Source organism: Solenopsis invicta, chromosome 7, assembly GCF_016802725.1.
Source record: "Solenopsis invicta isolate M01_SB chromosome 7, UNIL_Sinv_3.0, whole genome shotgun sequence".
Taxonomy (NCBI): domain Eukaryota; kingdom Metazoa; phylum Arthropoda; class Insecta; order Hymenoptera; family Formicidae; genus Solenopsis; species Solenopsis invicta.
Window position 1 is genome coordinate 3,147,703 of NC_052670.1, and position 12,069 is coordinate 3,159,771.

At 37.6% G+C, this 12,069-nt stretch overlaps 1 protein-coding gene across 3 annotated transcripts in view; it reads left to right on the forward strand.

The window, feature by feature from the left end:
• Positions 1–1,620: 1,620 nt before the first annotated feature.
• The window catches only part of LOC105199906 (diacylglycerol kinase 1), a 107,236-nt gene continuing 96,787 nt past the window's right edge, over positions 1,621–12,069 (forward strand). For 2 of the 3 annotated variants that reach the window (XM_011167220.3, XM_026130300.2), the window contains exon 1: positions 1,621–2,024. The gene's annotated coding sequence lies outside the window, so the exon portion shown is untranslated. Of the gene's footprint in view, positions 2,025–7,367; positions 7,387–12,069 lie in introns of those variants that run through there. The other variant, XM_039451474.1, reaches the window with a different exon arrangement.

The window sequence follows — 12,069 nt, forward strand, 5'->3', positions numbered from 1 at the left end:
TAATATGGCGATATTCCAAACAAAACGAAAATTTTATTAAAGACAAATACACTGAGAGAAATCTTTGGTAAGTTCAACTAACGTTTTGATTGAATAGTAATCAATTGAATTTTATAGTTACTGGTACCAAAAACTTAGTTACATTTAACAAAACTTTTTGTAATTTGTTGTATGAAAATAATTATTTGGCTACAAAACAACTATATAATTAGTAATTATAACTATAAAACTCAGTTGATCACTATTCAAGCAAACGTTACCAGGGATTTTTCTCAGTGTAATGAACAAGTCTCCTACTAATAAAGTAAGTAATGTATTTCCCAGGTGTTCACATTATTTTGTTTATCACTTGTACATCTTCATATATCTTCATGTATCTTCTTCAATAATATTTCTTTTTCTTCATTACATATTTTCTTATATTAATTGCTTATCGCTAATCGATTTATCTCTATTTATTTGAAAGCTGATGAAAGATGATGATCGATCAAAAAGGAGCCGGCAAAATTGCTGGTAAAATTTTAGAGAAGCTCGTCACAAGAAAATATTTGTTTGTCGACTGTGCAGTCAACAATTTAGCAATGTGAAGGAGGTAATTTATTTTCAAGACACCGCTCTATAAACTCGTATTTATTTCGGCGCTACATTTTTTTATTTACTGCAGCGAAATAAACAACTCTGCAGTGATGGCAAATTCGAGAGAGAAGCGCGGGTCCGCTAACAAAGGCTAACGTGGCGCGGAAAGGGAAGTCGGACTCTTCAATTAGTAAAATGGGAGCTCAAAGGAAAACGAAAGTGTGCAAAACACGGTGAAAGACTGATGACGGTTTCGGATGTTGATTAGATGGAAGAAAAACGGCGCGTGTTAGAATCAAGATTTAGTGATAGAATCTACTATCCTGTATCGCTAAAGCGATGGAGAGAAGAACGCGCAGTTCTCCATTCAAGTTTAGTATAAACGCGCACGCTGCGCGATATCTCTCGCATTTTGATTTACGGGAAAGAGGATTTTTCTCGCGAGGTTTTGCTCCTGGATTATTGCAACAGGCCTGCACCGGACGCAGCGAAATCCGCAAGCTTCTCTTCTATATAAGCGCTTGCAAAACGAGCCGTATCGACCTGTGAATTGCGAGAATTTCAGCTTTCGATATCGAGAAACGCAATGCAGCTGTGCACTAATGAGCCAAGGTATTACCTACTATCTACGGCAGGAATCTTTGTAGAAATAACGCATTTGCATTCGCTTAATATGATTTAGATTTCATTCAATCATTTCGATTTTTTTTTTCTTTTTAATAAGTTAACGTTGACTTTTCGTCGTCAGATGTTGTATATTTAGACTGTATATTTAGACTGTTATCCTGATATTTAGATATTGATTGGAAATTGCGCTATTCGGATAATCTCGTTTCAATGTTCAGGTGGATCAGATAATCGATCAAGTACCAGGTATTTGGTAAGATGCTCGTGCAGCTTCCGAGAAGCGCTTCTTTGTCGCAGCGCAGGTGCGCGGTGAGGGGGAGGGGGTAATGCAGCGCGGGGGATTTTTGCGCGGGCGAACGGCTGCAGGGGCAGCATCCGTGCGAGGCAGGTGGCGCTGACGCAGGGGCCGGAGATCTCGGCGAACGAGCCGAGCCAGTCGGTTCCGCGCTTCACGCGTGTGCGCATCTCGTGCTGCGTCTTTGACGTGCCGACGCATCCAGCGGCTGTACGAGAGCAGCTCCAAGAGCGAGGGAGCGAAAGAGATAGACGTATAAATAGATAGCTAGATCGAGAAAGAGAGAGAGAGAGAGAGACATTTCGATAAGACAATTCACGTTGTATTCGCGCGGTGCACGGCGGCCAGCGATCAAAATCAGCGGCGCGCGCGGTCGACTTCCGCGTATCTCTTTTACTCGCGGTTTTCCACGGGGGTCTCGACGACGACGACGACGGGGCGCCGGCCGAGGATGACGAGGACGACGAGGATGTGAGAGCGGCGCGCACCTGGAGCGTCCGATACGCGGCGCGATGGCGCGGAAATGGTAAATACCCTGCCGTTTATCTTCTCTCTCTCGAGGAGCTTTCGCGATCTCCATACACTGTTTCTTCTCTTTTTTTTTCCTCTCCTTTCTTATTTTTTTTTTCTTTTTTTTACGCGCACTAGGGTCGTTTTATAGCTCGTTCCCCGCGACACGCGCCCGTCCGTTTCGCCGCCCGCCGGTTACGGCCTCCCTCCCTCTCGCTCTTCGATCGCCCTTGGAAGTACTCGATTTACTCGCGCACCGATCAGCTCCGTTACGTTTTATCGACGATGTGCGATGGGTACGAAACGCGGATAGTATGCATTTCGATCCGGCATACGATTATCCTTGGCTCAACTATCAAACAAGCGTGAACTATCAAACGTGGTTCAATGTTATGGCAATTCAAAGAGGATTAAGAAGGAGCGTGATATGTAAATGTTTAGGGTTTTTACGGAGAATTAAGCGACAGCGTCGTCGTCTTAAAGTGGAGAAAGCAACAATTGAAAACCTTTGCTTAGGGATTAGAAATAGAACCGTGTGAAAGAATTTATATAATAAGTCATTATTTGGATAGATTTAGATGTATTTTGCCTTCGCACGATTGCGAATAATCCAAAATTTAATTAAACGCAGATATTCGATTTATTTGCGCCGATTGGCTCAATTATGTTTTATCGAGATGTACGTCGAGTACGAAACGTGGATAGTGTGCGTTTTGACTACATACGATTATCGTTGGTTAAACTATCCAATAAGCGTGAACCATCAAACGCGTTTCAATGTTATTGCAGTTCAAAGAGGATTAAGAAGGAGCGTGATATGTAAATGTTTATGGTTCTTACGGGAAACGATAACATCGTCTTACAGTGGAGAAAGCGACAATTGAAAACAATTACCCACACCCAGAGAAAGCATCCTTGCGGAAAATAAAAATTTATTTGTTTTCAAGAAATGACGTTATTCGCCTTTGTGAAGGTAGACAATTTGATTAATTTAAACAAATAATTATTTAATTCAGAGAAAATACAGACAGAAATGTAAAAAGTAATTCAGTTGTTCTCTGTGATTTTAAAAGTATACTTCTTTCATTTAAAAAAGGATTTGTGCTGCACCACTAAACTATTTTTTTAATTCTAATAAAAGGAATAACCAAAAAATTCTCCAAAAGAAAGAAACTTTTCTTTACCGTGTGGTAATGCACAAATTTCTTTGATTCAAATTGTTTTGACTCGAACGAACGTTTCTCTAGACATTTTGTAATATAGAGATCAGAAATAGAATTACGTAAAAGAATTACATGAAATTTTTATTTAGATATATTTTGTCGTACGATTATGAATAATCTAAAATTTAATTCAATGGAAGTACTCGATTTACTTGCGTCGATCGATTCTGTTACGTTTTATCGTGATACGCGATGAATACGAAACGTGAACAGTATGCATTTCGATACTGCATGCGATTATTCGTGGATCAATATTATGGCAATTCAAAAAAAGATTAAGAAAGAGCGTTATGTATAATAAATGTTTATGATTCTTACGAAATAGGACGTCGTTGTCTTAAAATGGAGAAAACAACAATTAAAAACAATTATCCCTCTCCCTCCCCCCTTATGTAGGGATCAGATATATTATTCAATGTGGTATTTTGATTATTATATACTTCGTGATAAATCATTTCTACTAATATCTCAACTTTATACACTAAATCTCCGATGAATAATTTCCTACACTGAGAGAAATATGAGGAGGAGAGAGACAGACCAAACATTTAGTTAAACAGTGATCAAATGCATTTTGTAGTTATAATTACTAGACATGTAGCTGTTTTGACCAACCAATCGTTTTTATACAACTTATAACTAAATAGTTCGTTAAATGTAAACTTTTTGATACCAGTAACTACAAAATTTGTTTCATCACTACTTAACTAAACGTTTGATTAATATTTCTCTCAATGTAGGTAACATATATCAATATTTATGTATCGACTTTAAAGTTTAAGCTTAGATCCATCAGATTATTTTTTTCCCGGTAATATTATAAGCGGGATAATTATACTCTAGGGAGAAATAGTTAATTTAAGAAATCACCGCAAAATCGAGGGTGATTAATTCATTATAGTTATATTTAGCATAGGGCAATCGGTTACTAATACAAACGTGCAACAGTAATTAAATAAAGTTTCCTTCGGAGCGCCGTAGAAAGCCATTATTTTATTTTTGCATCTTATAATTCAAGTCTTGCCTTTTATAATTCAACTCTTATATAAAAATTCTCTACTTGAAATTAATCGAATGATATATGATTTCATTATCTATGTAATCCTTGAAGAAGAATGCAGACCATAGCTGACTAAGAAATTCTCATTATATGTTGATCATGTAGTATTAGAATAACCTCCATTTAAAATACATATATAAAATCTATATGCTTTCTAAGGCACGTTTCTAGTGGTATAATATATCAAAAAGATACGTTTTTTTTTAATCAAAAATAAGAAAGCGCGAAAGAGAAAAAGAGAAAGTCTGACAGCAGTATTAGATTCACACTTGGCTGTCAGTCAGTAAAAAGTACAATTTTTAATTTCGTAATAGGCAGCAACGTGGCGAAATTATTTTCACTTGACCCTCGACGGCGACTCCGGCGCCTTAACACGGCATTCATTCCCATCATTCGGTTTCAATCCGAACAATTAATATCCGGCTATGCGTTTTTAATTGAATATTCTTCTTTTGTTGGACATTTAATTGGTTCGCGTTCGAAAATTTCGGCCCGCGGTTACACGAAACGGAGCCAATTCCATACCCTTTGTCAGAGGTTCCTTTTAACCTTTGACCTTCACAGCGATGTGTTATATAGTATAGGTAGTAATATATACGTATTCGCGCGCGACTTGCGGCGCGATGCCCTCGTTCTGCGACACGAAAGGCAGGATCCCGTGGTTTCGAATACATTAACATCGGAGTGAGCTTGAAAAAGCGATGTAGCCCGCTTTTGCAGCCGCGTTTCCGCAGCTTGATAACTTAGTTTAAAACTACTTCGTATAACTTACAAAAGGGTCCAGGTCTCGCTACTCCATTGTGCAACTCACCCTGTCGGAATCGCGATTTGAGCCACGAAAGCGGTTGAATGCAACAAATATAGAATCAAAAATCAATTGCTGCCTGTTAAATTTCTACTACTGGCTTCGATCTGGCTTTCAACATAATCAGTAAAAAATACGTTTCGAGTCCCGCTTCAATTGTAACTCTCGAGCAGTCGAGCCAGAATTATAATGATTAAAAAAATTGAAAACTTTGCATACATTTATAGTTATGTTTAATAAGTTGTAGGATTCTATCGAAAAATAAGTTATTCTTCAATATCGTGTAAAACTTTTATTTAAAGAGATAGGCGAATAATATTTCTGCTTCGAAAGTAATTTTTAAAAAAAGTCAGATACAAAATTAGAATATGAAAATAAACAAGTAATACAATAACGTTGTGAACAAATGTGCGTACCGGCGTATGGTAGCCGCACAATTCAGCGCTCTTCGATAAATTATTTCAAAAGTTAAAAAGTAACTTTTTACACCTCTCATTTTCGGATCGAGGAGACTTTTCCATTTTTAATTTCTTTTTAAGTTACAACAAAAAAAAAATGAAAAAAATTTTTCAGAAAAACACAATTTTCAAATTCAATTACAGAATTTCGTAAATAAGTAAAAATTTAAATATTCACTTCGTGATACCGAATGTTATTAAAATGTTGCTTTAAAATTTTTAATTGATTGGATAAATCATATTTAAGCTATCGTGACTTGCCGCTTTTAAAAATGATGTTTTGAGAAAAATGCATTCAAATGTTTAACAACGTTTTTAAAAATAAAATTTTGCTTCCCTTTTTTTTAAACAAAAACGTACATATTTTCAAAATAAAAACACATCTATCACATCTACCTCTAAACAAAAATTTTACGTGACGTTGAAAAATATCTTATTTTCGAATTTGTTGGGAATTTTCTATAATCCCTTAATTAATCCATAATCAAAGGCCATAATCTAAATACTTACATTATTTAATTTTTATTATTATTTCGTAACGTTAAGTGAGCGAAAATGTGCATATTTTATTCAAAAACTTAATTTTAACGTTGACAGATGTTACTCTAATAAAATTTCTACCGCGCGTACGAGCGAATTAAGTCTTCCAATTACCATCTAGCATTCGCCGAATACAAGAGCTGAATGCTTAATGAGAAAGTGACCTGAATTCGTCGCATTTATTTTAACTGAGAAATATCTATTAAATACGCGATTTTACACGTCACACTTACGCAAACAGATTTCAGCCGAAAAATTTCAGGCGCAATAACGCCGGACGCGTCGTACTTCGAATCTTTCTCGCTCTTCGTGTCTAAACATAAACCATGACGCCGAAATTCTTCGCGAGTTTCTGCAATCGGACGTTACAGGGAGTTCGTTTTGAAGTGTCCATGCGTCTGTCAAGCGTATGGTAAGAGTTTATATGCAAGTGCCCTTGGGGTTGTCTTCCCGACGTACGGACTATTAATTTAAAGTTGGCTTTAATTCAAAACTAATCTATCCGCGTTTTCGCGAATGAGAGAGAATACTTGTATCCGAAATGTTCGTCCTCTCTCTCGTGGGAAATACCGCTCGCCGCGGAATGGGAGAAGATAACACCGCCACGGTCGAGACGCTGACGAATGAGAGACGCGAATTTTTATGAGCGGCAGTAAAGGGTGATTGTCAGCGAAGATATCACCGGTATTTCAAATTGGACGCTTATCGCTCGCTTAACGAATTTAATCGCGTGCAGTAAAAAGTGCATACGATATATAAAAAAAAAATAGTGATAATATTACTAAACGTAATTTTATTTTTATTATTTGATTTTTTATAAATAAATATATGGTCGAGATCTTGTTGCGTAATGTATCATAAATTATTATAGACGGCACAGATGGCACATGTTATTCGTAAATAATTGAATTTTGCAGGTAATAAGTAAATATCGTTACGTAAATTTTCTCTCCGCCGTTCTTCTCTTGATTAACTCTTATTTACAAAAAAAAATTTATCTGATCCTTCTCGTAACGATCAATGCCGCAAAGTGTACTCGCTTTTCTTCCACAGTCATTTCGCTGCTCCTCTGCTTTTCGCGTGCGTTATACAGTCACAGTTGTTGAATTGCGTACATTCCAAGTACAAGGTAACAACTGCCGTTATTGTGAATGAAAAACTCCACTTTTGCTGAAAGTATTTTTTTTTTATATACGCGTTTACAAAGTGCGTTTCAACAGGTTGCCGATTCAACTGTTTCTACTATTTCAGTTTCAAATCATCAAAGGAGACAGGTCGCAGGTCTCTCTTGCGTAAGTGCTATTTCGTTATTTTGGAAATCTGACTCTATTTTGAAAAACTTTTGGCGTTTACTTGTACCTACAAAACCTTGCGGAAGGTATTTCCATTTTTATTTTACTGTCGGGGAAAAAAAGCGGAAAAAGTTCACTTTATGGGTTTACTTTATTGGCGAGTTGGACATTAGTTTTATTTTTACGACTTCCCATCTTTCTTTTGTTTTTTTTTTAAATTTCAATAAATTCTGCACATTGTTTTCGATGACTATTGTATGTGAGTAAATTTTATTTTTATAACAATTTATATGTCTCATATAATTCATACAAGGCAAATTGTATAAATTGTATTAGTTCTATATCGCGAGGCGAGAACAATTTGATTGCGTTTGTCTAACCAAATATAGGTACGCGGCAGTACGAATGCAGTTATTTTTTTGCAAAAAATATTCCATCGTTTCAGTGGAAGGAATTAAGACGCTTAGCGTCGTTCGTCTGACATTTCCCTACCGTTTTTACAATGTCTCTCATCCAGAGCGGTAATCGGTTTTCGATGTAAGGCATGATGAGTTGAACGTTTACAGACTGCGTGATACATTATTACGTATCTGAAATCGTGAATTTCAATTTCGAGAATCTTAAATCGTGAAATAATGCAAGCTCGGAAAGTCATTTATGTTTAAACAATTCAAAATTGTTCTTAATGACGAAAATGGAAAAACCAATAACGAGACAATTCGCAGATCTGACAATCGGAATAAATGAATTTTATATTTATTTTTATCAAAATTTCGTCGCTGAAGAAGATTTGCAAATTCAGGTAAAAAATTCGTCAAATATGTATGTATTAATATCAGAATAAAGGATTTATCTTATCGCTATTAACAACACGACCAATACTTTTTTTCCTTAATGAATACAGTAGATACAAAAATTACGAATTATACATTTACTGTTGATGAATAATTCAACATTTTACATCTTCAGAAACACGATGTATGAATAGCATAATGTGCAGAATTTTGGTACGTCGTATTTAAGGTATCGTTGTCATTTCGTAATGATTAAAATGGAAAAAGTGGAGAATAGAATCAACAACCTGTTGAAACATATTTTTTGGTACACACGTTCGCCGCACAAATTCCGTTCAACGGCGTTTGTCAGAATTTAGATTTAACCAAGCAAGTGTGTTCGGGATCGGGAGGAATGCCTATCGTAAATAGTGCTAAATTAATCATATCGAGCGTACGCGTGAGAGTCCCGCTTTAACATCTGGTATCACAAAGATGGTTAAATCGTTATGCCTGATCGATCCAGGAATCCGCTTTGCGTGACATAGAAGTAAACGTGACTTTCACGGTTGCTCTATGAATATGCATCGCTTAATTATATACTCCACTCGGCGCGTTTGTAAGCGATTTTCTTCTGCAGCCAGACCGGAATTTCAAACAGCTCTGTCCCATGTAAAAACGCTCGATCGTATCTCACTGAAAATTCAAGGGCTGGCGCGAAGTATTTGCCGTTATGCGCGATTATACTCGTAAGGCTTTCTGCGCCTTTTCTACATTTCACGCATTACACAACATTCGAGAATACTCTCTAAATCGAAATTAGTGTATTATTCACTAAAAAAATAATGAATCCGATTTCACTGTTATACTTAGGTCAAATAATTATATCAATCAGTGATATTTGCTGTCTTAATGAGAGTGTTCTCTTTGTAATTAAGAAGACAGTGAAGACAGGTCACTAACGATCGCAGTTGTAAGTATAATAACATTGCAGATCAATAAGGTTTCATTGATTCAAACTTAGAGAGTGGAAAGTGTGTATTATCTACGTGTGTGTTTAACAGCTACTAATTACTAAAACGAATCCTTTTCAAACCTGACCTAATTATCGTACCTCCTTATTACATAAACAAAGTCCCCACAAAGTACCCTCTAAATCGGAATCAATGTATTATTCACTGAAAGACAGTGAATCTGATTTCAGTGCTATATACTTGTATAAAATGATTGCATCAATCAGTGATAATTGCTGTCTTAGTGATAGTGTCCTCCTTGTAATTAAGAAAACAATGAATAGTCACTGATGATCGCAATGACAAGTATAATAGCATGGCAAATCAATAAGATTTCATTGATTCAAACTTAGAGAGCGGAAAGTGTGCGTTCTCTTCGCACGTGTTTAACAGCTACTAATTACTAAAACGAATGCTTTTCAAACCTATATACTACCGACTTAATTATCGTACCCCCTTATTATACAAACAAAGATCACAAGTAGCCTCTAAATCGGAATTAATGTATTACTCACAGAAAGACAGTGAACAGCTTGATTTCAGTGGTGTACTTATAATTATATCAATGAGTGATATACGCACTGCCTTTCAGTATAATGCACTCGCAATGAGAGAAATATCAACCAAACGTTTAGTTAAATAGTGATCAAATAAATACAGTTACTGATACCGAAAACTTAGTTACATTTAACGAGCTATTTAGTTATAATTGTATAAAAACAATTGTTTGGTTAAGTTTACAGATTGCTTGATTAAAACAATTACATATTTAGTGATTACAACTACAAAATTCGTTGAATCACTAGTTAACTAATCGTTTGGTGTATTTCACCAAACGTGTTTCTCAATGTATCTCCGCTTTAAAAAAAAGCAGAATCACCGAAAGACCGTGAAAAATCACCGATGATCACAACTGTAAGTATAGCACTGTAAATCAGTAAGATTTGAATGATTCAGATTTGGAGAGTAGATAGTTATCTGCCGCTGAATGAGAACAGGCGGACCGAAATAAATCTCCGAGCTGTATCGAATATCGAGCTGACTACGCTATTAACGTTCTACGTTCGGCATTCAAGACTGCTTAACCGTGTTAAGAACAATGAGCCTCGAGCCGCGGAAGCTTGCCGGCTTCATTAACGCGCTTCATCAGCAGCGGTCGCGAGCGAGCGAGCGAGCGCGGGCACGCACGCGCGCGCACCGCTGATTTATTCAATAAAAAGGAAAACGAAACTTCTTTACAGTTCATAAAGCTGGTCGTTAGTTTTCCTTTTGATTTTATGCCTCTCAATCCTTTTTTTTACGGCGCTCTCTCCGACGGAGAGAACCTTTTCTCCGTCGTCGTCGTCGTCGTGCGCGGCCGCGATGAGAAGCTTCTCTCCTCTTCCTCACCCCTTTGTCCCTATTTTTTTTCATCGTCTCCTTCGAGTGTTTCGCGCGTCTCTCTTTCTCTCTCTTTCTCTCTCTCTCTCATTTCCTCGTGTCTTCCTTTCGCGAGCCCCACGTTCTACCCTGCTCAAGGTCAACCAACGGAGAATACGTTACCATGACGACGCATGAGCTCAGCGTGACGTACCACCCATTCCCATCCCTTTTCCGTGTACCATGCACGTGCCTATCCGTCGTGTCGCCGGTAGGAGCACGTACTCGGTGGGGACCGAGATGTCGCGTAATTTTGACAATCCGTCGGCGGAACACGTCGCCACATCCGACGGAAGGTACAGGCGAATACAAAGAAGAATGAGACGTGGCATAATTTTGAACGACGCGCCGACGAAAACGTCGCGAAGCCGCGATGAAAGACTCGGGCAAGCAGTTGAGGCTTACGCTTCTGCTGCGGTCTTAGTCTTGGCAAATAAGCTTCGAGCGAGCGAGCGACGACGGTGACGACGACGATGCCGTTGTCGTCGTCGTCGTCGTCGTCGCCGCCGCCGTGACATACGTCGCTCGTGTATTCCGATAGTCTTAATTACCATCGACAATGTAACCGACGTGCATTGTCTTGTGTTTGCGCTTCGCATTTCCAAGTGCAAACACGCTGATACGTAAATACCACAAAATTGCATTCCCCAAGGGATTACCGAGCGTGCGAGAGTGTGAAGCGTGTATCGTCGACCGATTGAAGAACGCTGAATTGTATTGTTCGCGAAAGTACATCTGGGACAAGTTGAACGGGTTCCAGGAAGACTGTTGCCAGCGGAATTTTATCGTCTCTGCAGCTGCTACCAAGAAACATTTATTCGAGGGAATACTTGGATATATGCGAAAAAAAATTCATCTTAAAAATAATTAATCATCTTCCGCGACATAATAAATTCCGGATTTATGCGAAATACGACGTCATTTTTCTCCTGATAAATCGAGTGTCGAGATACGTACATAATCATTAACCGTATATTGATATTTGATTTTTCATAAAGGAAATATATATATATATGTATGTATATATTAAGTTTCGTATGATGAGAAAGAATTTTTGCTCCTCAATAGAATTACCTGTTTCGAATTACGACTCGGAAAAAAACCTAAAGTTTATTCACGGGAGTGAATTTCATTTCCTCGTTGCTCATGTTTTTGCATGGAAAACTTTTCGAATCGGCGCGACCGTCTCGTCGTCATTGAATCGAGATTAAATTCCTGTTATTCCGCATGTTGTTGCCAGCAGTTTCGTAACTCGGGGATACATCGAGTTAACCAGATTAGATGGCTGCCATTGACATCGAGAATGCCAACCGACCACCTGTAGAAGCTATCATTAAAATCAACTTACTCTGTCATCGCCACTTACAATAACTTATTAATTATAATTACTATTAGAAATTCATAGTATTGAATTATACTCAAATTGAACAAGGGAGTAACTAGCTAAAATATTGTCCCATCTTGTGAATTTTGTTTAT